The 17,628-nt window shown below is 34.3% G+C and overlaps 1 pseudogene; it reads right to left on the bottom strand.

The window, feature by feature from the left end:
• The window catches only part of LOC149542296 (uncharacterized), a 177,826-nt pseudogene that overhangs the window by 63,783 nt on the left and 96,415 nt on the right, over nt 1-17,628 (bottom strand).

The raw sequence follows: 17,628 nt of genomic DNA on the forward strand, positions 1-17,628 counted from the left end.
AACAAGGTCTTCTTTGTCTCTTTACCCTTTCATATGCTGATTCAATTTGTCGATAGATCTAGGGAGCTTCTTGGGGTTAATAGTGACACCACCTACCCATAGATATGTGAACATCTTAAACTGAATGAAATAGGCCTCGAGAGTTGTTATCTGTGCTTTTGCTTCATCAGATAACCTCTTTCCATAATCTTCTTCAATGAATTGAATGATCACAAAAATGAATGCATCATTCATGATTCTATATTCCTTACTTTGAGCAAATAGTTTCTTCTTCACCAGTTGAGGGTAGACTATGTAAGGCTAGGCATTAGGATCTTACATGTTGCCCTTTCTATACAATCTCGGATAATCTATTGCCCTTGCTGCAAGTAGATATACTATGTAAGACATCATATTAAACTTCTTCTTGTCTCTTACCATCCTCAACTACTCACACAATTTTTCACTTAGTGTGGTGGCCCAGTCCAATGGTATCTTTGATATTTGATGCTCTCAATAAAATTGATCATGAAGGTATTGAGGTGGCTTGCTATAGATAAACCCATGACTTTGCTCAAAAGGATGATGGATTAACCAATATCTTCCTTCTTATATCCCTAAGTCACATCCACTTTCCTTGTTATCCTTCCTTGAGGAGGTCTCTCAATGAGATAGTATGATTGGATGATATTCATCACCTGCTTTGCATGTTCCCTGTACCATCTCTCTACTGATTCATAGGAGAGCCTAATGAACTAATCCACTCTTGGCAGACAGAAGACCCTCTCAATATTGTTAGGTCAAAGATTTTGAACTACTTCTCCCCTCACACTTTTCACCACTCTTTCTTCAAGAACAAAATGTTGTGCTAGAGTCATTACTAATTTTTCTGACGGCACTAATATGGGATGTGATATTGTGTTCACCAGCCCAGAACATATCAATGAGGATACTAGATCTAACCTCCCAATTGGCTTGTTACAAGTTTTCAGGAATTCTCCTAAATCTGTATGTCCTAAGTTAGTATCTCAAATTTTAGTGTACTCGTCATGGAATCTAGATTTGGATGGTACACCTTGGAACTTGAAGACTATAGGCTAAAGTGCTACTCTAGATGTGGATGACATTCAATTATCTACACACAATGAGAAAAAGCATCATTAGTTCAAAGATAAAGCATAAATATTACATTAAAAAAAAACCTAGGGGAAAGAAAAAAAATGTCCCCTTTAGGTATTTTGAATATTTTTAATTTTTTTTTTTAAATTAATTAAAATTTTTTAATAAAAAAATTTATTAAAAAAAAAAAAAAATGTGGTGGGGTGTGCACGCATATTTGTGGAGGCACGACACGCATTTGTTCCAGTTGAGCACGAGCGGTGAAAGAAGGTAGAAGGGTTATGCTGAGGTGAGTGTGGGTACATGTGAAAGAGGCATGCGGGAAGGTTTTGTGTGTGGCGTAGAGGGTAGAGAGGGCATGTAGTGGTGGTAAGTATTGTGGTAGGAGCAGTGGAGGTGTGTAGTTTTATGGTGCATGGCAGAAAATTGAAGAGAGGCATAGTTTATGGTGCACAGAAGTTAGATGAGTGCAGGCATGACCGACTGAATGGAGCGGGCGTGTGTTGAATGTGGGCACATGGCACAAATACTAGTGAGGTGCATGACATCATTGGATGAGGCATGGTAGAAAGATAATGGGGCATGCGTGCACATTTGCACTGCACGCAAGACATAAAGGGGCATGTGAGCATTTGCACCGTGTGCAAGACATGCGCAATGCACATTTGCGCCATGCACAAAAACATGAATGGGTGCGGTTGCGATATTTACCTTGCATGAAAGATTCATTAAAACAAAACAAATGTGTGAAAAAATTGAGGAAGGGGGGTTTTATAACCCTTCCCTGCACTAACCATAGTCTGCAGTGTGCCTTGGCATGTGCACCACACTCTTGGCCCACGCGCACGTCCATCCTTGCAAGCACTAAAATTATTTCAACTTTTTTTTTGTTTTTTTTTTTTAAATAAATTTTTTGACTAGAACACTCTAACTATAATCAAATTTCTTCTCCTAACTCTCGAACTATGAGTTGGGAGTCAAAAAAAGTAGGGGGTTCCCATTCTTATTGAGGAATGGGGTGTGTGTTGTGGACACCACAATAGTAATGCATTCTTGTATTACCTCACATTGTTTAATAGTGATATTGCTACCACTCTGCAATCTATGGGAGGGGACACTCTACTAGATGCTTATGAGGTTGCCATAAGAGTGGAAAATATTTTGATACAAGGAGGGAAGTTAGCTCCAAGGCCCCCAATGCCTTTTTTCCCTGACATATCCAATTACTAGCCTATTGTAGCCCTTTTCATACTTCCTTTGTAAGTTAGCCTCTTGATGTAGTCCTAATAGCCTCCACATCCTCTAATGGAGTTGATAAGATTGAAGCCATGATGTAGACACTAATGAGTAGACAATAGTGTAGTAGTGAAAAAAATGGGAAATGAGTTGGTAAGTATGAAGAGGTAGCAAGCTCAAAATAATATGCCTTTCTAACTCCAAATTTAAGGTCCCATCCATGGTAGATTCACAAACTAGAGTCATGTCCCCTATAATTAGAATAGACCTATCAACAATCCCCAGACTTCAAAAAAAACCTAAATAGGGCCTTAGTCCCTGAGACCACTCTTTCCCAAGATCAAACTTTTTTCCCTTCTTATAACTACTATGGATATTGCATGTGTTAGAAGGTATAATCTTACTTAGAATCAACTATACTAGAGCAAACAGGTTCCCAAAAAAAGAATTCTGATCAACCTATTGATGCTTTTTATTAGGATTGTTATCCTTTCATGAACCATCTGGTGGAAAAGCATTGTAATGTAAACCAAGTCTCTTGTACTTAAAATACTAAGAGAAAGAGAAGAGCTATGGAAGAGGTTACTCCTCCTCCTAATCAAGCTTTAACATCAAGTGTAGTGTCATATGTACAAACAATTGCCCAACAACACAATACTAAGCAACCTACTAATTTTCCTAGGCAACAAAGACAAGATGAAAGAAGAGATGTGAATGACCCTCAAGTTATTCCATATCAAAATTCTACATCTAGGGCTTCTACCAAAGCATCTAATGCATTTTTAGTGTGGTAGATAAAATGAGGAAGACATATGTGAACATTTCTATGTGGTATGTTTTTGCTACTATACCATCACAAAAGAAGCTACTACAACAAGGGTTGGAAAGCATTGAATTCAAAGATTAGTTTTCCAGCATGGAGAATGTTGTGAGTTTGGTAAAACCATCAAAAGTTGTAGAAATAAGTAAAAAGGTCAGACCTCCTCCATTTTATGTTTCTCTAATTATAGGAGATAAGCAAGTCCACAATTGCATGATTGATTGAGGGGCTAGTAGTTCAGTAATGCCTAAATGTGTTGCTAATATTTTAGAACTAAAATATTAAGGATGTATTGAAGTTAGATGGTAGTATTATCAAGACTATGGGAATCCTTAGAATTATTGAAATGGCCTGACATGCATGCCTTGGATCTACTAAGGTTAAAGCTATATCAATTGCTAAGGTTAAACCACACTTTTCTATTTGTCTTTGAAGAGGTGTTTCTACAAAAATAGGCACTTACATATCCTCTAATTGGTCATATATGTTTTTTAGAACTAGGCATGGAACCAAAGCTTCAACCAAAGCATAACCATTATCCCTCCATCATATTGAGCCCTACATTCTTAATCTCATCAATATGAGTTGCACCATCCTAGAGATAGATGAGAATGAGATATAAAATGAGCCTGCTACTTCCCTAGTAAAGATACCCAATTTCCTCTCAGATGCATGGGCTAATGCATATCATTTTGATCCTATATTAGAAACCTTGGAGATAGGCCTAGGCACTTATTGTATATCAAAAAAGGATGCTCTTGTTCCCAACTTAATGAACATCAATGAAGACATAAATGGTACATGGATTATGTATTTTGATGGATCTAGGAATAAAATTAGATTAGGAGATGCTATGATGTTGGTTTCTCCTACACTAGAAAGGTACTACTTCTCATTTAGGCTTCAATTTAATTGTGCCAATAATGTGGTTGAGTATGAGGCATTCATTTAGGGTCTCTTACTTGATTGAAAAATAGGAATTCAAGAATTAAGTGTATATGGATATAGTGAGTTGGTGGTTAATCAAGTGAGAAATCAAAAAATCAGTAAGAATGGTTTGCTCAGGTCTTATAAATATAGAGTATGAGATTTTCTTGAAAGTTTCAATTTGTTTAGTATTTAGAGCATGCCTAGGAAAGGAAATAGACATGTTGATAGACTTGCAGTAGTGGGTGCATCTTATTATGTCCCAAAGAGTCTTGAATATGAGAAGAAGATTAAAGTGGTGGTTAGACCTATTGTTCCAGATAATAATATGAATTGGCAAGTCTTTGAATATGATGCACAAATTGTGAGTTTCTTACATAATGAAGCAGAGTTCTCAAATAGAAATCAACCAAGATTTCATGACTAGTATGGTCATCAAATCATCAACCTCAGCTCCAATAAGTTTCCTAAGGGTCTTAATACATTAGAAAGTGTCTTCAATCTTAATGATCAAGCAAGGGATAGAGGCATGAATCTTGGTGCAAACAAAGGAGATCATTTGCCAGTTGTAGTTGTTGATGGAAGAATGCTAAACATGAGAAAGGTATGTTATGAAACTAAGAAAGAAAGTTTTGTTCATCTATGTCAAGAATTTACTGATGTATTTGCTTGGACGTATGATTATTTAAATGTTTTTGACCCTAGTCTATTTCAACATATTATAGTTATATTTGATAATGTCAAGCCTATTAGGAAAAAGTAGAGACTAGTAAGTCCCAAGATTTAGCCACTAATGAGAAATGAGCTATCCAATCTAATTAAGGCCAATATCATTTTCCCTATTAAGCACTCCTCTTGGTTGTCAAACCTTGTCCCTGTTAGGAAAAAGAATGGAGAAATTAGACTATGCAAAGATTTTAGGGATCTTAATCAAGCCTCCCTTAAAGATCATAATACTCTCCCTACCATGGAAAATATATTTTTGAAGGTTAGTGGTTTAGAGAGACTCTCCTACTTGGATGGTTTATCAAGTTATAACTAAGTGTTAATCAAAGAGGCTGATAGATATAAGACTACTTTCACCACCAAATGGGGCAGCTATGCCTATAGTAAAATGGCCTTTTGGGATAACAAATGCAAGTGACAAATTTCAAAAGGAAATGGAGATGGCCTTCAAAATCATGATTGAAAGGTTTGTGTTAGTCTACCATATTCAAAAGATGTAGCAAAGTATTTTGATCATCTCAAACAAGTGTTTATAATATGTAGAGTATGGAGTATCTTTGAATTCAAGAAAGTGTGTCTTTGCCACTAATCAAGGGAAATTATTAAGACATATTATATCTAAGCATGGTCTAACTATTGATATAGATAGAACCAAAGTCATACTTTCTCTCTCCCTTCTTAGTTACAAGAAAGGTCTGCAAAGTTTTCTTGGTAGAATAAGTTTTGTGAGGAGATTTATTCCTAATTTAGCTACCATACTGAAACCTCTTACAATTATGCTTAAAAGGAATATAGTAATTTTATGGACAAGGAAGAGAAAGAAATTTTTAAAGAGGTCAAAGTAGCCATAGGTTTATCCCATAATCTCATTAATCTGAACTTTGAGAAGGATTTCATTCTTTATACCTTGGGTGGTGATTCAAATATTTCTATCGTTTTGATTCAATTGAATGATGAAGATGCAGAAAAACCTATTTCTTTCTTTAGTGAAGGGCTGAAGGAGTATGAAACTAAGTACAACTATGTGTAAAAGTAGGCCCTTGTAGTCATAAGAGCTTTGAAGAAATTTAGACACCTTCTGTCTCATAAAAAAATCCATTTGCTAGTGCCCCATGCTAGTATGAAAGATTTCCTATTGAGCAGAGATATTAGTGAATAAAGGCTAGGTTGGATCATTGAGGTTATGGAGTATGATTTGAACATCTAGATTAACAAACTAGTAAGAAGGAAAGGGTTTTGCAAATAGATGATCTCATCCTACAAACTTGATGAGGAATTTGTCTTGTTGTTGGCAAAGCAACTTGAGGCGAGGAATGATAATCCAAGGAGCTTGATAGATGACATGAAATCCTTCTTAGCTAGGAATGGATATCCTCAAAGGTTGGATAAAACTAAAAGGACATAGTTAAGATTGCATTCAATCTCCTATGATATAGTTCATGCTGTTCTTTTTAGGAAGGACTTCAACATATCTTTGTTAACATGTATTGGTGTAGATCAAGTAGACAAAATGATTAAAGATCTTCATGATGATCCTGATAGTGGCTAATTTTTAACAAGAACCAAAATAATGAATATCATGAGAGCAAGTTAATAATAGCCATCATTATTGGTTGACTGCAAAAGACATGTAGGGAACTGTGAAAAGTGTGCTTTCTTCTTAGGTAAACAGAGACCTCCAGCCCTTCCACTTTATGCCATCTAGATTGATTAGACTTTTGGTTAGTGGGAATTATATTTTTTGGGTCCTATTATTCTACCTTCTACCTCTAATAATAGGTGAATTTTGGCTACAATAGATTACTTTACAAGGTGGATAGAGGTAGTATTCTTAAAGGATTATACAGAGGTTTCATTTGTGGAATTCCTTATTGGAATTCTTCAAGATTTGGTACTCCTTTCACCATAATATCAAACAACATAAAATCATTTGTAGGAGCTCTAATTTATGCAAGGGAAACTAATCATGGAATTTACTTGAGCATGTCTTCCATTTACTACCCTCAAGGTAATGGTTTGGCTAAGTCATCCAATACAAATTTGATTAGAGTCATTAAGAGGACTATTAAGGATAACTAAAGATGTTGGCAGTAGAGATTGAGGAAAACCTTGTGGGCTAATAGAATAATGTCAATTAGAACTAAACTAAAATGATGCTATGTCTATAAAAATGATAGATTTGATGGAGCTAGAGGAGAAAAGAAATCAGGCTATAGAGAACTTAGAAATACATTAGTAGCAGATGAAGAGTAGCTTTAATAATAAGGCCAAGGTTAGAAATATCAATAAAGGTTATCTTATTCTCAAATGGGACATAGATAGATAAAAGTCTAGGAGACACTAAAAATTTGATGTCTTATAGAGTGGTCCCTATGTGATTATTAGTTGTAAATAGGCCAATTCTTTCTAGTTAAGAAAACCTAATGGTAAAATTCTACCTATTCCACTAAATGGGATATATGTCAAGCCCTATATCTAAGAAAAGGATGAGATTTCTTGCATATATTTAGAGTATTTTCTTTCTATTTTTCCTATTTTCCAAGAAGTGTCGAGCCTATGTTTGATTACAAAGAGTTTTGATTCCAATTTTGCAAATTTATAGAGGTAGAAGGGCATATTTCATGACTTAGTATGCAACAAAAATGATGAATTTGATGAGTTTTCATTGTTCTAGAGACTCTATAGCCCAATGAATCATTTAAGGGTCACTAGCCATATGCCAAGTAGGCTTGCATCCCACTCAAGTCACTAGAAATATTAGCCAATGGTGCCCTCCCACCAAGGATTAATTTTAAAATATTTAAACCCACCTAATGTTCATAAGATACAATTTCATATTATATTTTAAATCCTAGATCCATGACAAGATGGTATGGTCATAATCTTATGATAGCTCATGTATTGGAGGATCATTGGGTGAATCAAGCAGTAATAAGATGCTACAAGGCTCCTTTTGGTCAAGTGGTTAGGTTTTTTTGACATTGCAGATAGTTAAGAGATTGCAAGCCAAAGAAAAGTCTTGCCTAATGTTACAATATTAAGTGATTGTAAGATAATAGGTGTTGTAAGGATGTGTTCTGATGCTACAAGGGTCAATAATTATAGGATCATGGGGTTGAGTTCCTAGTTTGTCATTGCTACAAATGGGAAGGTTGGTTGTATTATCTTAGAGTTGTAAAGTTGCAAGCACAAGCAAGGATGCCTTTCAAAGTCATAACAAAATATAGTCAAAGTGTAACTATAGGTTTGCAAGGGCTATTTCCATGGTTTCTTATAGCTCAAGTAGAGTGAATAGCATGTCATGTGAAGTAGTGGATTTAGAAGACAAAGTGGTCAATAATAACCTACCTATCACTTGACCTTCTTGAGTTGATGTCAAACTAGTTCAACAAGAACATTGAGAGTATAAAAACTTCCAAGAACAATCCTTGTAAGTTTGGTTCACTTCTTGTCTATTTTTCTATGTACAAAAGTTCTTTCCATCTAAAGGTATAGTAGTATGGAGGAAGGATGTATATTTTATTTATCAGATCAATGAGTATATAACTAAAATGGGAGAGAACTATATAATTATTATGGATACCTACTTTGATAGATTCAAAGAAAAGATGAATAATAGATTTAGGATTCCCAAGAAACTAGTTGAAAATTATAAAGATGATGTTTGTTTAATGGTTGATAGTGAAAAGGTTTATATTTAGGCAGTTAGACCAAGGATAGTATGGGTAAAACCTCTTGGTTATGAGGTAAACATAAATGAAACCAAGGATATTATTGAGGCATTGATCAATGAGCCTCTTGACCCTAAAGCTACACACTTTGGCACTTATGATGAGGCAAAGGCTAGAATTGAACTTGAAATTAGACTCTCTCAGGTAGTCAACAAAGGGAAGAAGAGAATTGCCAAACTAAAAACTAGTTCCACTCTTTTGTTGACTAAAGGAAAAGGAGAGGATATTGAAGATGAAGAAGTAGAAGATGAAGATAAATCAAAGGATGAAGAGCCACTAGAGAAGAAAGATAAGGTAATTATTAACAATCTTGCCAAGGCATATACTATTGTGTTTACAAGAAGATCATTTAAGAAGAAAGAAGATAAAGAAGGGGGAGATGTAATATTCAAGAGACCTCCACCTACTTTTGAGAAAAGGATGAAAGACTTAGAATTAGGGTATGACATGAAAAAAATCAAGGCACTAAAGTATGAGACTAGGACTATAGAGGAGCAGAAGCAATAAAGGACTTGATAATATCTAAAATAGGTAAATGGAAGTATTCTCCAAACTACCTTGCTCAATAGATTTCTAATATTCTAATGGAGAATATCAAGCCAAGGTGGGAGAATGCCATGAAAACTAAAATAGACATATATAAGTAGACCCTAAGGCAACTCATGCCAAGTTTGGATGACAAGGAGGTAAAGGAATCTCTAAAGAAAAATGAAGAAAAGCTTACTTTGAGATTCAACACTTGTACTATTGAAAGACATTGAACATGTAGTGAAGAATGCTACAAACAAATGGAAGAACATTTATCTTCTTCACAAGCCAAGTAATTTTGTGTTTAGTGTTAGTAACAAAGATGAAGATGATGATGAACAAGAAAAAGATGAGGAAATTGATAATGAAGAAGTTACAAATTTTGACAATATAGATGATGAGGAAGAAGAATAGGGACATAAAGCTATTGAGGAAGATTTGCTAGATGCTCAAGATACTGAGGATATTGACCTAGAGAAAATTATTGCAGCCATCGTAGCTTCACTTCCTCATTCTTTGAGAAAAACATGAAAAACATCAAACCTAGAGAAAGCTTCAGTAGGATTGATTGTGACTAACATTTAAAGTGAAAGAAATCAATCAATCTTTGAAACTGTCTAGCTCAACACCACATTGACTAAAGTGACAAGCATGTCATCTACCAAGAAACCAACACTTCCCTCTACATTAGTTTTGGTAAATCCAAGTATTTTTACTACAAGTATTTTGGCAATAAGTGTAGTATCTATAGCTAGTCCTACTATTTCTACAATTGATTCCATTCCTAGCATGCAATTAATAAGTAAAAACATAGTTGAGACCAAGCCTCAACCAAGTACAAAATTTTTGGCTAAGGAAGAACACATAGATCTTGATGAGGAGATTGTAATTCCAAATTGGGACATCTCAACTCTCAATCCTAATCAGATGCATGTTTTTTGAGAAATTCTTCAGAAGAAAGATAAGTAGTAGAGGCTTAGAGATGAAATGAACAAGGAATTCCAAATAATAGAAGATGTAAAGAATATCCTTACAGAGGCATTAAATACAGAGTTTGATACTTCTCAAACAATTTTGTACCAGTTACAAGAGGTAGTCCAAAAATTCAATGATGATTTGAATGGACAAGGGAAAATATTACAAAGTGTTGAGTCAAAGAAGTTTGAGAATAACATTTTGGAACTTATTGCTCAACAAATTTCTATCCATCAAGTATAATTATCTACTATTCTAAGCTCACAAGAGACCTCTTGAAACAATGTGTCCTCACAATTTGGAAAACTTTGTGATAATTTAAATTTTGTTAAGGAAATAAAAGATAAACTATCAAACATTGATGAAGATCTAAGGACAAGTGCAGACTAGTTGCAACTTGACCCAAGCTACAACTTTGCCCATTACAACAAGATCATATTCCTAACAGATATGCAGATAGAATTGCTAAGAGAAGAGGAAAGAATAAGAGCTACATTGATAGATATATAGGGTGTGATTCTCCCAAACATGGATGCATTGAAGAAACACATTGCACATGCTAAAAAGCTCATCCATGACAACAACTTCCCCATTGTAGACCACATGATAGAACCATGAGCAAAACTACAAATTGCATTGCACACATGAAAGTCATTGCAAGAGAAATGGGACAAGATATTGGCATTAATTTTGAAGGTACATTAAAATTTCTTGTCACATTTTGGCATTACTTTATCATATATAGCATAAATCTTTGACATTAATGTCAAAAGGGGGGAGAAGATGTATATAGAAGAGGAGAAAATGTATATATCAAATGTGAAAAGATGTATACTTTACTATATATTATGTATGGGGGAGCATTATAATATTATTCATGTATAGATACTCAGAGGTACATCTCTTTCAAAACCAATTTTGAGAAATCTCAAAAATAGTATGCTCCACCTAGTTAGAGACATAAGGTGATGGATAAAAAATGTTCTAAAACATTATCAATTCGGTTTTGACTGATTAGTGTTTTTGTCACTAATGCCAAAGGGGGAGATTGTTGACATTACAGTCATGTTAATTATTAGTGACATATAGTTATCTAGATTGTAAGTATCTAATGAGAACATTGTATAGTTATTAGTGTTAACCAAGCATTTTAGTATCTACTAAGCTCTACAGTTGCTACCAAGTCCAAGGGACGATATTTAGTTTTCCTTGAGCAGTTAATACCAAGGTGTTCATTAGTAGTATAAACTAATCATCTTAGTGTATGTCAAGTTTATCATTGCAAACCAACTTGTGCAGTGTTTACCAAGTTCACAGTTGATGTGACGTGAGTCTAGTGTTAACCAAGCCACTTAGTGTTAACCAAGTAACTCAATTTACACTGAGATCATTGACCGAGCTATGCAGTGTGAATTGAGTGATTCACTTTATATGCTAAGTTTTATAGTATTCACTAAGTTACTAGTGTAGACCAAGTTCAAGACTACTTGGAAGTTATTAGTATGGACTGAGCTTCTATGTCTACTGAGTGCACGATGATGTCAAGCATTAATAATAGATGCCAAGTAACAGAACCTCATCGAGCCAATCATCAAAACTTGAGCTCCTATAGGTGGGTTGACTTCATGATTTTTGTGTAAGCTTCTATTGTGGTCAACTTTGTAATTTGTAAATTAGATTGGTATATATGTAACACATTGTATCACATCCAATGTATGATATGGAAGTAATGTAATAAGAAGAAAAGAGAAAAAGAGAAAATTACAAAGGCTACAAGAATATAACCAGAAACAAACATTTATCTATCACAACAAGGTGATTGCTATATGAATTCTAATTTAGCAAACCAAGTTGTAGATTAGAGATCAGCTACTATTTCATCCTAATAGGTGGATCAGCCAAATACTTTCACAAGATAGACTTAACAGTCTTACATATAAATTTCTTTACTAGGTGCATACTTCATTCTATGTTTGTAAATCTTCTTGCAAGGTGGACCTAGCAGTCCTTATTGCTCCTAACAGGGCATATCATCAGAAGTGATCATTGTAAGCCTTAACAGGCCAACTTTATACTACAATACTAAAGCTTGTGGGTATCATCCCTACCCCTATTTTACTTTCTATTTGGAAGGTTTATGGGTCAACAAATTTTGTGTCAAAGTGTTATGAAAGCTTCAATTTTTTTAGTTTCTCATGCATGAAATTAGATCAGAATACTCACAAAGAATTAATTGCTAATTAAGGATTAAGTTTTATTGGTTACTAATTCACCCCTCCTCTCTTAGTCACTTAGCCTATGATAATATTTCCAACAACCATGATCATTTAGCCTCATGGAATCGACACACATCCTTGCAGCACCTATGATCTTATGACCGCTTACTACCATAACATCGAGCAAGACCTTTCTTTGGCTTATGATCTCACAACTATTTACAATGTCAAGAGAACTTGACCACTAGTCCAACAAGAGATTTGTAGTGTCTTATCACTACTTGATTCACATAAAAATCCTTTGATACATGACCTATAATAAGATTGGGACCATACCATGTTGTCACAGCTCTGGGATTTAAAATATAATATGAAATTGAATCTTGTGGCTGTTAGGTGGATTTAAATATTTTGAAACCAATCCTTGGTGGGAGAGTACATTTGACCAACTATAACCTCCTGTAGGAAGGTCCATCACTTTGTGAAGGAGACCAATTGAATATATGATATAATGTTTCATGTACCCTTGCATCATGCCCACCTTTCCTACTATCTAGCTCAAGGGTGTTCTATCAATCAAGAATGTGGATTGCACCAATTCATTGGTCTCTTTCTCATTTTATTTGTACCATCTATCTACCCCTTCATAGGATATTTGGAGGTATTGGTTTGCCCTCACAAGATGAGAAACCTTCTCTATGTTTTGTGTCTTAAGGTCAAGGACTATCTCTCTAGTCATGCTCTTTAGGCCCATCTCATCTGGCATGTAGCGTTGAGCCAATGTCATGATCAGTTTAGAGGATTGAACTAATGTAGGATGTAAAGTGGCATTCACTAATCTTCTCTAGATTAATGTTGATACCATCGATCATCTTTCCTTTTCCTTTTACATAGTGTGAGGAAAGCATTCTAGTCAATGATGCCAAAAACTATGTCTTGGATCTCTCTATGTTTATCCTTAAATTTGGACTTCTTTGTAACTCCTTGGTTATTGAATGCCATAGGTTTAGGTGCCATTTTTGGAAATATTGACAATAATGATGATGCCATTATTCTACACAAAGAGGAAATATAAGTAATATGATGTTATAAAACTCTAATGGGACTTAGGAAGTATCTAGATTGACAAAAAACTGAGTAAAACCTAGTCAAAACTAACAAAAACTGAGTACCCCCCTAAAAATCTTGTTTTACACACTAGCACATCTATGCACTTATGTAGGTGTGTTAGTGCACTAGGAATGCATTATTTTAATGCATCTGGGCACAATATGTGTAGGATGTCCATATTACACACATGTGCTAGGTGTGCACATTGTGGAGGTTAGTCTTATTGGGTAAAAGCACAAACTTGTGTCACCCTTTTGTAAAGGAAAAGGTTAACAAAAGTATAATTGTTAACATTCAATGACATAAAACTTGTATTATTATTTAGAATTTGGAAATAAATTAAACTAATGAAATGTGTATAAATGGATGAAGTATAGGATTATAATTTTTAATAATTATTTGGTATAAGAATTGATATATTTTCTTATTTTCTAGAGATGATTTTTTATTTGTTGAAAATGCTAAAAATTAGGGGTTTAGTTCATGTTGGGTGGTCATTATGCACGAGGTCAATGGAAGGAATCCATTGCACAATTTCTCTCTTGAAAAGATAATCTTTTGGGATCAACTCCAAGGTTTAGTATTTGTCTCGTGACATACTAAAATCTGCCGAGTTGAAGATAAATGTGATTTTTCATGAGGAGGCCTTTGCTGGTTCTATTTTGATCTTGGAATGAAGTAAAAATTTGTTGTATCAAAATAACACACAAAAGAACAATGTTTTTATATTTTCTATTTTTCAATGAATGCAATCTAATAATGCAACCAAGATGAATTCCTATTCTATCAAGGGGTTAGGAAAGCAAATAATGAAATTGAAAGAAAATACCATGAAATTGAAAGAAAATAACATGAAATTAAAATCCTAACAGACATAAGCTACAAAAACCAACATTCTACGAGTTAAAAATTTGAAGAAATTGGTAGGAAACCAATGAAAATGGGAGATGCACTTCCTACAATCCATTGATGCAATCATCAATGAGAAAATTTAACAATCGTATGATATTTCACCTCTCATCAGATCGCAAGGCCATAGAAAGTGCACTCATGGGAGATGAAAAGCTATGTAGGCACAATTAGGTGATTTCTTCTTGAGCTCGATACATCAGCAAAATTTGTAAATCTCTAGCAAACACTAGAACTAAAAGATCGCACAACCTGAAATAACACAATAAGCCTTTGGCTCAATCACAATCTCATGAACAAAATTCACAAAAAAATGACACATTCAGGCAAGAATCACTAAACTCTAAATGCGAGCACCAAAAGAATACTTTTATTGCATAATAACAACAACCCTTGTTACATATTACAATGGGGTATTTATAAGAAATTGTCTCCTCAATTTTTGTTCATAGTGAGAGATATTCTTCATGCAAAATAATTTAAAAATAAAAATAAAACAAACTAAATATATACATTCTAACAGTTAATTTGGTGCTTAGAGGGACTCCATCCATATTTTATTCATTAATTGGATGCATGAGCCCTTTACATGTCAAAAAAAAAGAAAATATGAGAGAAGAAATAGGAGACAGCCTTCAGTCAAAGTAGGAGTGTTAAGAAGTGCCAAAAATAGAAGTTGGTCCTTTATTAGGCATGTGTCGAAGTTAAACTACTATTAGAATGCATCCTTGATGTATGAAAAGTTTTATTTTTGGAATAAGTAGTTAGCTATCATCGCACCTCTGAATTGTGGAGTTGTGGACCTACATACCTGTGCACCTACACACCTACAGAGTTGTGGAGCTACAGACCTCAATAGGGTCAAAATTGAAATTATGTCATCTGGGTTTTGTTCTTCTTCATTCCAAAGCTATGTTTGGATGTTTTCCCTTGAATTTCTCTATCATCTCAGCAATCTTAGAAACACCCAAAAGATCTAAAGCCTCATATTTATCTTTTAACTTTTGACTGTAATTGTCTACGTCAATTTCGGTATCAACAAAATCTTTGAGTTTGGTATCCAATTCTAACAAGGCTTCTTCTATCCTAAAGGCTTGTTTAATATCTTCATCACTTGATGCCTCCTCTAAGGTCTTCTTAAAATTCTCTACTACTACCTCAACTGGCAATAGCTTCTCTCATTCCTTATCCTAAAAAATTTCCAAGCATGCATCACTATATAGCTTCTCTAGTTCCAATATTCACTCTTGAGCTTGGTCCTTGAGCCTGTTGGAGTTTTAAAACTACTAAGCAATAGAGTGCTTCAATACCAAAATGATAGCACTCATGCAACCTAAGGACTAGCCACTTCCCATTAACAATTACATAAGAAAACCATTTGGATCCAACATTAACAAAACCAAGAATGGTTTCCTTCTCTTTAGGCTCTGCAAAACCAAGGTGAGTATACCTAGGGGATGACTCAATTTAACTACTATTTTATGAGAACTATCTTAGTTTCATTCTTATTCTAATCCTCAATCCTTAAACAAATAGCTAATTGTGAAATTTTAATTAGAATACATCCCATATAACAGATTTTGTCATAAATTCTTTTGTAGATCTGCAAGTATTCTCTGCAATAGTGGCTAACCAAGGCTAGAATATTTCATGCAAAAAAGTATTGACCAACTTTGAAGATCTTTAGGAAATAAAAGTGAAATTGATTATAACTTTGCATTTGATGTTCATCTATGATCTATTTCTCTTCCAGCTTAATTAATTTGAATAGTGTCTAATTCATTGGGGTTCAGAGTATACTGCAATTCCATGGATCTAATTTGTTTCCTTACAACAAATATTATCAGCAATTCTTATTGGAATTCATCAATCAAAACATCCTTCCCATTACTATAGCAACCTTATCAAATTCATCAAATCTTTTACTTAATTCATTGAACTAATAGCAGTGATGAAAAAATATATAACCTAAATGGATTGCATTAGATTGCACAAGATTTTACTCACACAAAATCAAGATAACTAAGTAATCAAAAGGAGACAAAATTAAAAAAGAACTGATATGGGGACAACTCATACTTTGTATTCATTTTCCTTGAAAATTGTATACATATGCAGTTAGCTTAGAATGACCTTAGAAAGAAACACATAGATCATTCTATATTCATGTATTCTTAGAAAAATTGCAGAGAAAATACACCATAAGACTTGAAAAAAATGATTGGACCAAAAACAAACCAAGTATATGACTAAAAAGCATTAGAAATTAGACTCTCTTCTAGCCCTAGAATCTCACTTATATAATGTGAGATGCAATGAGCTTCATGCTAAGAGAATTGACAGGTGTCTTGACAAGAGATATTCTCATACACCTATCATAAAATGACAAAAATGTAAATAACAGAAAGACATGCAGATCAAAAAACAAAATTTGGGTCCCTTTTCGTTACATCTCTTTATGTTGATTTGGCTACTACTTTGATTCCTCTGTATATGCAACTACTAATCCCACCAATGATGAAATATATTCTAATGATTGCTAGCTAACCTCAACCATGGGTTTCACCATCATTATATTGTACTGTAAGAGTCACTTTTACCTTTCACTCTTCCTTGGTTAGATCAACATCCTAGGGTTATGGGATTATCGCTTAATGTGAAGCATCTAAGCTTGGAGGTAATGTGGATGTCAAATATTAAAAAATGGGCATTTTCTACTTCCCCGGTCATATCTACATTCAAAACCATTCCTCTACCAAAACATGTCACCCCCTTAAAAAGAAAGATGTGCATTAACAAAAACTAAGAGTAAGTATACACATGAAACTCATGGGTATAAAATCTTCTTCACCCTCTCCAAAAACTCTACACAGGGTCCTATATATCTCTACTACCCTGGCATTGAAGTATGCTTTCTTGAAAAATTCTTTAGAGAATGATGTTATTGCTGGCAAGGTTCTAATTTTTCCAAGTTCACCCTTTTCTCTTCTCACTACCTTAGTGGCTTGATCACAGCTCTTTGCCACAGTTTTAAGGAGATCATAATCCATAAAAACACTAAGGATTACTAGTTTTCCCTAGTCAAAATTCCATATACGGCATGTGGGAAAAACAACTTCCTCTCTGCAAACCATCTTTTGAACAAATTTAAACCAATTTGTGATGTATTAGCATCTTGGACCCATTTACCTTCATTAAGTAATCCCTCTTCTATCCATAACTTAGGATTTAATGAGTCCATTGGAGGCATTTTTTAACTATATCTTGTAGGATTGGAGCACAATAGAAATTATAGTATAGTTACTTACTTGAAATTCTTTCTTATTCCTTTTTGTAGTTCTACAACTTCTCC

Source organism: Cupressus sempervirens, chromosome 8, assembly GCF_028749045.1.
Source record: "Cupressus sempervirens isolate cs-2001-9-10 chromosome 8, ASM2874904v1, whole genome shotgun sequence".
NCBI lineage: Eukaryota > Viridiplantae > Streptophyta > Pinopsida > Cupressales > Cupressaceae > Cupressus > Cupressus sempervirens.